Below are 11,128 nucleotides of genomic sequence, written 5' to 3' on the forward strand. Positions count from 1 at the left end.
AGAGTCAGGAACAAACCAGGGATCAGGAACCAGGAAGGACGTCAGACAGCCAGGTAATACACAGGAACTCTCACAAACAGGTCTGAGACAACGCAAAGGAAAAGCATACTGAACAGAGGCCCTTTAAATAATAAGTGATGACATCACAATTCTGAGACTGCATCCTGTCTCACATGGATGATGCACACCAGTCTGTCCATAAAAGGAAGTGCAGGAAATGAGCAGCATCCCCCAAATGTACCATAGTCAGGAAGAGAGGTGAGTAAAATGGCTGCCAGCCGCACATGGCAAACGCAACAGGGAAAAAACCCTGACACTGATATAATCCATATGTTTTGGTCTTGTCCAAAAATTTCTCAATTTTGGCAAAAAATATTCTTCTGGTATAATAATCTACTTAAAGATAACTTTAAACCTACCGTGAAGAATCTTTTTTTTTCTGTTAAAGGAGAACTCGAACCCTATTAAAAATATTAGAACTATTAACACAATTATTTTGATTACTTGATATCTGATCCTTAAAAACTGGAAGGCCCGTACTTCTCCTATTTTTACACACTTACTTAAGGATATTCAGTACCAAATAACTTTTGAGACTAGCGATACCACCAGATTCTCTGAAAATAAAATAAAAAGATTCTTTAACAAATGGCTTCCTATCATCAAAACATTATCCCCTTTCTTAAATTCAGATACTTTTATGTATCTAGTCCTATGGGACTTGTTCCCTCATCAATGAATTACTAATGCGAGAGAACCCTATAATTAAACTGGAGGGGATTAGGAATGGAGAGATCGGAGGCGGATTATTTCTTTTTTTTTTGTTTGTTTTGTTTTTTTGTTTTGCGGTTTTTGTTTTGATTTGTTTTGTTGTTTTATTTTATTTAAAAACACTCCAACGGTGTATTTTCAGTCAATGTATTGCTGTTCTACTATATTGACTTATGTTATGACTTTGTCTCCAGTCATTACTTTTTTAACGCCTTCCAAGACACCCTGTGTGATGATCTGGAAAAGTAGAATGTCATTTCTGTTTGCTATCTGGACTGTTGGATTATAAATAAAAAAAATAAAAAACTAGTTAATTTTATATAACATAGTATGTAAAAATGAAATATAGAAATAATAAAACATTTTTTTTACAGAAATGCATGTCAGTGCACAGCTGATACCTAGGCGTCAACTGTCCATTGGCTGATTGAAGCATCTCCCACAGCACTGTTGATAGAGAACAATACACATCCACAAGACTGAAAAGAAATTGCTGGTTAATTGAGTACAGAAACTTGACAAACATAATCCTATTGAAGCTATAAGTTATATGTGCTGTGTACACCTAGATAGGGGGGGGGGGGCAAATCTTTTTGAGAATGTGTGTCCAAATTGGTGATAATCATCTAAAACAATATTTTATGTGTTCATGGTAACTTAAAATCATGTTTTCCTTTGGATCCATTATATATATAGGTATAGCTGGGATGTGCACTCTCACTCCATCAAACAACTGCCAGGGTGCTAGTGGAATCAATAGCAGCAAACAAAAAACTTGCACTCACTGGTCTTTCCAATCAAGTAAAAGTTTTACTGTGAAAAGTGACGTTTCGGGGACAAAGTATCCCCTTCCTCAGACACAGAATATTCAAAGTGATACAAACTTATAGCAATTCTTAAAATAAACCCCACCCCCCAATTAGGACAAAAAGACTGCCAAACGGTCGCTATGGTGACAACTTAGTCACAGAATAAACAAAACCTTCATGTGATTTATAATGAGAGTTGCCTGAGCCTATCATCAATCAGTGATCTATTGTGAGCAGTGACTATTTAAAGCAGGAGGAAGGAATAACACAGATATAGATAAGATACAAGAGCCAAATACAAATTACATATATGCATGTTTAAGGTCATCTGTACTATAATCAAAGCTCATAGGATAAATGGGTATATAAACCGCATATATAAGAAATATATATAAGAAACGCACACTCACTTCCTTAAGGCTAAAGCATGATCGGATCAACAGAATCGCAAACAAGCAATGCATAGCAACTGCACCGTGCATTCGGAAGTACCCGTATCATACAGTCCAGTACACATCATGGTCACGTGCCTCCTGAAACCAATCAGGTAACGGCATCATAGTAGCCATAGTGATGTAAGTATTGCGAGCGAGGCGATGTGGAAAAAAATACTGTATAGAATCAAACTATACACAGTCAAGGACTGTACATATTTAAGTCAGCTGTCTCATACCAAAATGGGCAATATTAAACAGTGATAAGATCCTATGGGCGCAATCAGCAACTATAGAGGAAATAACATGGCAAATAGGGATAGAGTGGCATATACTATAGATGCACTAAAAACTATATATATAAGATGTCCCATAGAACTGTGCATATAGCACCTATACAAGAACATAATACAAGACACAACAGCACAAGGATCATACCTAGGAGTTCAAAATGAAATGGTCAATATCATGGATTCTCATCTTAGGGCCATTGTAGTCCATTTGTATATCAGGATATACAGAGCCTTGTGAACAAGAACATTCTACAGGAAGCAATGGTAATCAAACATGGTATTTAGTCCATTGGGCTGTAAGGTGTTTAGTCAGTGGATCCATCTCACCTCTACCTGTAATAGTATCCTATTCCTATCCCCACCCACATTTCAAGGGGGGGACATGATCAATCAGGACAAAGTGAAGATCATTTACACCATGTCCGGCCTCCAAAAAGTGTCTTGCCACTGGCAGGTCACTTTTTCCGTTCTTTATAGCACTCCTAATGGCAGACCTGTGATTGGCAAAGTGCACCCTGGCATCGTCTGAGGTCTTGCCCACATAGAACCTACCACTGCTACATTTCAACATATACAATACATGTGTGGTAGTGCAGGTCATGAAATGTCTGATAGCATACCTCTTCTGCATATGTGGGTGGCCGAAAGTTGAACCTTGAATCATTGCACTGCATGTAGTGCATTCTGTGCACTGAAATTAACTATTCTTTTTACCCTGTTAGAGCCAGGTATCTTTTTTATAGCAGTGAATGGGATCCGTGATCATTAACGGATCTTTTAAACTTCTATTGCATTTAAAACCCACCCTAGAGTTACGCTATTTGGTGAAGGGTAATGTTGGGTCGCTATGTATAATGTGCCAATGTTGATTCAGGCTTCTTCCCAGTGATCTTATTGATGGGCTGTACACGGTGGTGAAGGTCATTCTTTGTTCATTATCCTTGATTTTATCTGTGAATAATGCTGTAGCATCTTCAACCATTGTCTTACTTTGGCTAATCAATCGGGGTTTGTAGCCTCCCCTGCTCCTGTCTCCCCTGTACATTGCTGTTATTTCTAATGACAGGAATCATTTGGGCCTCTGGAATGGCCTTCAGGAGTGATGTAGGATGACTGCTGGTCACATGCAGGAGAGAGTTTCTGTCAGTGGGTTTCCTATACAATGCAGTACCCAATTTGTTGATTTCTTTCTTAAAGATCCTTAGATCTAAAAATTCAATGGATGAATCATCATGTGAAACCTTGAACTTCACTGGATTGTTTAAGGAGTTCAAATGTGCAAACCAATCTTCCAGTTGTTCTGCTGACCCCCTCCATATAATGAGGAGGTCGTCGATGTACCGTCTGTAAAACATCACCTCTGGTTTTTCATAGATCTGCATCACATATTTATCCATGAATAAGATGGCTAGTGAGGGGGCCACATTGGATCCCATGGCCGTACCAGAGGTTTGTTGGTAATACTGACCCTTAAAGCAGAAGTAGTTGAGCCTTAGGCTCAGGTCCAATAACTCATTTAGGAACTCTCTTGGAGGACCAATGTAAGGGTATCTATCCAAGGCTTCCATTATACATTGTTTACCTGCCTCATGAGGTATTATTGTATAGAGGCTGTTCACATCTGCCATAGCAAGAATGAAGGGTTCTTTAATGTTCAGGAAAGTCAGTTCTTCGATCAGGTGGGATAAATCTCTCAGATAAGAGTGCATATTTCTCACGAGAGGCTGAAGAAATTTATCCACAAAGGCTGCCAATTTTGAAGTGATAGAGTTCCTGGACAAGACGATTGGACTGCCAGGTGGCCTTTTTAGGTCTTTATGAATTTTCGGCCACGTATAGAGGATCGTGCAAGATGGAAATTCTAACCTCAAAAACTTTGAAGTACTTTCATCAATCTAAGCGGTGTTCAAGCCCCGTTTCACTGCTTGTTTAATTAGCTTTTGGAAATCCCTGGTAGGGTCACTATTCAGGACTTGATTGGTATTGATATCACTCAATTGTTGTATGATTTCCTCCCGATAATCCGCATAGTTGAGAACCACAATGGCACCACCCTTATCAGCCGTCCTTATCACTATCTCAGGATCCTTAGACAGTGATTGAATACCCTTTCTCTCCTCCTCAGACAGATTGTTGCGGTAACTGATATGTTTCTGGTCAGATCTTTAGTCACCAATCTCATGAAGGTTTTGATGCTGGGGTTGTGGCTATGAGGGTCAAAGTAACTCTTATTCTTGAATGGGTGTGTTACATCCATAGTCTCAGAATCTCTAAAGAATTCCTTTAGACGTAGTGATCTTTGAAATTTCTGACAGTCTATATACACATCGAATTTGTCATTCTTGTGAGTGGGAACAAAGCTTAACCCCTTATTTAGCAAGCTATGTTCAGTGGGGGTAGGGACCCGGTCACTGATGTTGACTACCAAGTCATCCCCTTCTCCAATACCAGGATCTATCTGGGGGTAGAGGCGGCCTTCTCTCTGCAGCCCCCCCCTGCATGCATGGGGCCTCCCCCTTTTCTTTTCTGCTTGGCTCTAGTAGTGCCCCCCTAAATAACCTGTTGTCCAGCTCCTTGGCTGTCAGTAATGCCACTTCCTCCTTGGGACATGTCCGTGTCAGAGCCTGAGCTGCTGTCAACTGTTTGTAGGGGCTGCTTGATGTAGTAGCACTGTCTTCTTCTCCTTTGCATAAAAGGCCAATCAGCCAACGGTACACCGTTTTGTCTTTGTGATCCTCACATACTGTATGAAGTTTTCTATTTTTAAATTGCACAAGTGTGTACTCTTTAATCTGTGTGGCTAATTTGTCAAGCCACTGCTCAGATGTATCTTCAACAAGTATCTGTGTTTTTTTAATTTCACACTCTTGGATCTCAGCCTTTATTTTTTCAAGGAGGTTTCTTACTTCTTCAGTCACTAGTAGAATTAAATCTAAATAGCACTTGTTCAAAATGGCGCACCAGCACCTACAGAAGTCTGGATTCCCTTGTTCGATGGTGGGGAGATTTCTGATGTGGAACCCTCTGGGTATCAGTTTTCTCCTATGGTACTCTGATAGGTAAACCCCATGGAGTCTCAGGTCAACCTCCTTTTTCTTAAATTTAAGAAGGGCTAGTTAAACCGCATTGGCTGTGTCCCCATTAGTGGTGTCATCATCTGGATTAAACAAAATCCTTGCTGCATCACTTTCAGTAAAAGTGAGGGTCTGTATATCTTCCACATCTGTATCCATGTTAGATAACAATCCTCCTGGTGTGGTGCACGTGAACTGCAAGTGCAACAAGTCCAATTAGGAAAAGGTCAATCTAGCTGTGGGTGCAACAGCAAAATTAATGGGTATAGCTGAGATGTGCACTCTCACTCCATTAAACAACTGCCAGGGTACTAGTGGAATCAATAGCAGCAAACAAAAAACTTGCACTCACTGGTCTTTCCAAAGATAACTGGCTCCAACAGGGTAAGAAGAATGGTTAATTTCAGGGCACAGGATGCACTACATGCAGTGCAATGATTCCAGGTTCAACTTTCGGCCACCCACATATGCAGAAGAGGTATACTATCAGACATTTCATGACCTGCACTACCACACATGTAGTGTATATGTTGAATTGTAGCTGTGGTAAGTTCTATGTGGGCAAGACCTTAGATGATGCCAGGGCGCACTTTGCCAATCACAGGTCTGCCATTAGGAGTGCTATAAAGAAAAAGTGACCAGTCAGTGGTGAGACACTTTTTGGAGGCTGGACATGGTGTAAATAATCTTCGCTTTGTCCTGATTGATCATGTCCCCCCCTTGAAACGTGGGTGGGGATAGGAATAGGACACTATTACAGGTAGAGGTGAGATGGATCCACCGACTCAACACCTTACAGCCCAATGGACTAAATACCATGTTTGATTGGCATTGCTTCCTGTAGAATGTTCTAATTCACAAGGCTCTATATATCCTGATATACAAATAGACTACAATGGCCCTAAGATGAGTCCATGATATTGACCATTTCATACTGAACTGCTAGGTATGGTCCTTGTGCTGTTGTGTCTTGTATTTTGGTTTAATTCACCTCTACATTGGCACTATATTTACAAAATGCCCTGTTTTAGATGTCCTGGTTACTCTGTATATTATGTCCTTGTATAGGTGCTATAGTATATGCACAGTTCTATAGGACATGTTTTATATATATATAGTTTTTAGTGCATCTATATTATACGCCAATCTATCCCTATTTGCCATGTTATTTCTTCTGCCATGTTATTTCCTCTCTAGTTGCTGATTGCGCCCATAGGATCTTATCACTGTTTAATATTGCCCCATTTTGATATGAGATAGCTGACCTAAATATGTACAGTTATCGACTGTGTATAGTTTGATTCTCTACAGTATTCTTGTCCCCATCACTGCACTCACAATACTTACATCAATATGGCTACTATGATGCCGTTACCTGATTGGTTTCAGGAGGCACGTGACTGTGACGTGTATGGGGCTGTATAATGCGGGTAGTTCCGGATGCATTGCTTGTTTGCGATTCTGTCGATCGGATCATGCTTTAGCCTTAAGGAAGTGAGTGTGTGTTTCTTATATATGTTTCTTATATATGCGGTTTATATGCCCAGTCATCCTATGAGCTTTAATTATAGTACATAAGACATTACACATGTATATATGTGATTTGTATTTGGCTCTTGTATCTTATCTATATTTGTGTTATTCCCTCCTCCTGCTTTAAATAGTCACTGTTCACAATAGATCACTGATTGATGATAGGCTCAGATAGCTCTCATTATAAATCATATGAAGGTTTTGTTTATTCTGTGACTAAGTGGTCACCATAGTGACTGTTTGGCGGTCTTTTTGTCCTAATTGGGGGGTGGGGTTTATTATAAGAATTGCTATAAATTTGTATCACTTTGTATATACTGTGTCTGAGGAAAGGGATACTTTGTCCCCGAAACGTCACTTTTTACAGTAAAAAGTTTACTTGATTGGAAAGACCAGTGAGTGCAAGTTTTTGTTTGCTGATATATATATATATATATATATATATACAAAATTTAAAATGTAATTGCTTATATGAAGCATGGATTTGTAAGAAAACTATTTTATTAAACACTTTAGTTGCAGACTGTGATGTACAGGGTTAACCAACTCTGCACCAATCACTTGTTTGGCACAGGAAGGGTTAACATACCCTATTTACCTTAACAATTTGTCACAGTCTAGCCACTCCAGGCAAGTCTGTGACTTAGTTCAGTGGGTGCAAGGGTTAACAAACACTCTCTAGTCTGCTCTAGACCTAGAAAAAAATGCCCAAAATTCCCTTTATCACACTTAACTATCTATATGCTTCCACCACCTAAGATTATTATATCGGGAATTTTAAGGAAAATCCAGACTAACTAACACAAGATCCCAAACAGAGTTTAGCAAAAATCAATCTAAAAAAACACTGCAATAGTATTATTACCAGTCTCTTTCAATAATGTGGTTCAAATGTTAGGCAAAGGCAAAACCTAATAAAGGAACATTTATTTTGAGAAAAAAATGAGTCATGGTGCATTTATATAAGAAAAGATATTAACAAATAAAATTACAAACAGTAAACAGTTATAAAAGAAAAGGAGAAAATATTTTCAGAATCTATAACTATACCCAAAGAAATATAACTTTCTGCTTCCAGGGAAATAGAATTGGAAGATGGTCAGACACTCTGTTAGGAACAGCTTCCCATGTAGAATTACATCTTTTGTGTAAATTTTCCACCCTATATACATGAAAATATAAACTCAGGTTCCTAAGCCAGAATCTCTGGGTTGGAGGGGGGTAAGAGAGTTTACCCCTTGCTTTTACTTACATTCTAAGGTAGAGAAAATCCTGAATTAATTCCATTAGCATAACTTTTTCCCAGGCACACTACATTTACCTGTAAGCTAGTCCAATCGATTCTTTAGGCCGCAGGCAATATTTTAATACCAAATACCATCTATTTTCCACTCTTTTGATATAAGGCATTGTTACTTATAAAGTATCTTTCCTTACAAGGCTGATTGTCTTGTGAATAACCCTAAACCTGTGACACACTGTTATCAATTAACTATGACACGTTTTATGGCCTCATACCAGGCTCTAGAAAAAATGATTACTATATAAACAAAAGCATTTGTGTCTGTTTTCTTGCCATATATAGGTTTGAAAGAGAGTTGTAAATAGCAGAGTAATACAGCAAACAAGAAAAGACAGGAAAATTAGCTCCTGACATCCAAAACTCATGAGGTCTTCATGACTCAGACAATTAGACTAAACAGTAAAGCCTATGTTACAAGTGGAGTGCTAATGATAGTGCAGGCTGTGATATCAATATTGATGGACTGCACTAAAATTAGTGCGCAAATTGATATTACAAGTCCATGGTTAACCTGAATTACCAGAGAAGGTTTAGCTTAGCGAACATCACTTTAGCACACCCGTTACTTCCAATGGATAACCATGCTAAATATCATTCATAATACAAGTTGAAAGTTAAGCGCAAGCCAAAATAGCACTAAATAATTAGCGCAACCTCATACCTGAAGTAAAGTGTGAGGGTTAAAAAAAAGTTCCACAAAACACATGTAAAACCAATTAAAAGTGCAGAACACTGTTATATTCCACACTGTCATTGGCTGCACACTCTAGTGACCTATCGCGCAGCATTGGGCAGCAAATAAATAAATATATATCTATATGAAAATATACGTATATATATTTATGTGTTTATATGTGTATATAAAAATATTCATTTACATTGAGCTCAGTTACTGCTCATGAGCAATAAAAATTTATTGCTCCACTTGTAATCTAGGCCTATGTTGGTAGCCGAGGAAATGAACACCAGCTATGAATGCTGCCTTCGGCATATGTGCCATACGTTTGTTACCTGATCTATATTTAATTTGGGGTACATTTAATTTTGAATTTAATATCAAGAATTTCATTAAAGGGACAGTCAACACTAAAATTGTTACTGTTTAAAAAGATAGAGAATGAGGCCCATTTATTAAGCTCCGAATGGAGCTTGAGGGCCCGTGTTTCTGGCGAGCCTGCAGACTCGCCAGAAACAGCAGTTATAAAGCAGCGGTCTAAAGACCGCTGCTCCATAACCCTGTCCGCCTGCTCTAATGAGGCGGACAGGAATCGCCGGAATTCAACCCAATCGAGTATGATCGGGTTAATTGACACCCCCCTGCTGGTGATTGGCCACGAGTTTGCAGGGGGCGGCGTTGCACCAGCAGCTCTTGTGAGCTGCTGATGCAATGCTGAATACGGAAAGCGTATTGCTCTCCGCATTCAGCGATGTCTTCGGACCTGATCCGCACTGTCGGATCAGGTCCGACAGACATTTCATAAATAGGCCTCATTGCCTTTACTATCCATTGCCCAGCTTTGCACAACCAACATTATTATATTATCACATGCATTTATATTAGCTTTTCACAAAATGAGATTGCTAGTTCCTGTGGGCCATATATATAACATTGTGCTCACGCCCATGAAGTTGTGCACATCACAGCACTAATTGGTTAAGATGCAAATCAATAGATAATAAATAAAAAGTCCTGTGATCAGGGGACTGTCAGAAGAAGCTTAGATACAAGGTAATCACAGAGGTTAAAAGCATATTAATATAACAGTGTTAGTTATGCAAAACTGGGGAATGGGTAATAAAGGGATTATCTATCTTTTAAAACAATACAAATTCTGGTGTAGACTTTCCCATTAAGTGAAGACATAAATTATGGATTTTCCTGTGATTTGAATTTGAGCATGAACTTAAAGGGACACTGTACCCAAAAAAAATCTTTCGTGATTCAGATTGAGCATGAAATTTTAAGCAACTTTCTAATTTACTCCTATTATAAAATTTTCTTCATTCTCTTGGTATCTTTATTTGAAATGCAAGAATGTAAGTTTAGATGCCGGCCCATTTTTGGTGAACAACCTGGGTTGTCCTTGCTGATTGGTGGATAAATTCATCCACTAATAAAAAAGTGCTGTCCAGAGTACTGAAACCAAAAAAAAGCTTAGATGCCTTCTTTTTTAAATAATGATAGCAAGAGAACGAAGAAAAATTGATAATAGGAGTAAATTAGAAAGTTGCTTAAAATTGCATGCTCTTTCTGAATTACAAAAGAAAAAATTTGGGTACAGTGTCCCTTTAAAGGTTGCTAGAAATTTCCACCAGTCCTGGACTAGTAACATTTGCAGACGACTAGTAAGAAATTAGGTATATTTAATATTAAGTGGACTAGTAACTTTTTCACTTGTGACTAGTAACTTTTATTTTCCCCTGACAAGTAAACTAGTCTATAGTGCCATGTTTTAAGAATGCGTGAGTGTGTGTATATATACAGTAAACACACATACACACATATATATTGTTTACATACTGTATATATAGAATGGCAATAAAGTACAAATAGATTTAAGGATTTTGTAACATGTACCTTACAAGCCAATTTTACTCGTAATAAATAGCCTGAGAGAGGATAAATGTTGTGTGTTAATATTAATAAAGACTGGATTGTTTGCCAATAGCTTCAGTGTGAGGTTTATTTCCCATTACTGAGCCATCTGTGATACGTAATATGGACTTAAGTCACTTTTTCCACTTGAAATCTAGTGAGATAGTGTGTGTTATTCTACTTTTGGACATTATGCAAATTCCAAGCTTTTAACATCATTAAGGTATGTGCCAAGTGTATTATGAAACTGATTATTTTTACAATAGAGAAATTTTGCTTTTTGCCATTTTATTTTAGGATATGTTAATAACAAAC

This window comes from Bombina bombina, chromosome 2 (assembly GCF_027579735.1).
Source record: "Bombina bombina isolate aBomBom1 chromosome 2, aBomBom1.pri, whole genome shotgun sequence".
NCBI classification, from domain to species: Eukaryota; Metazoa; Chordata; class Amphibia; order Anura; family Bombinatoridae; genus Bombina; species Bombina bombina.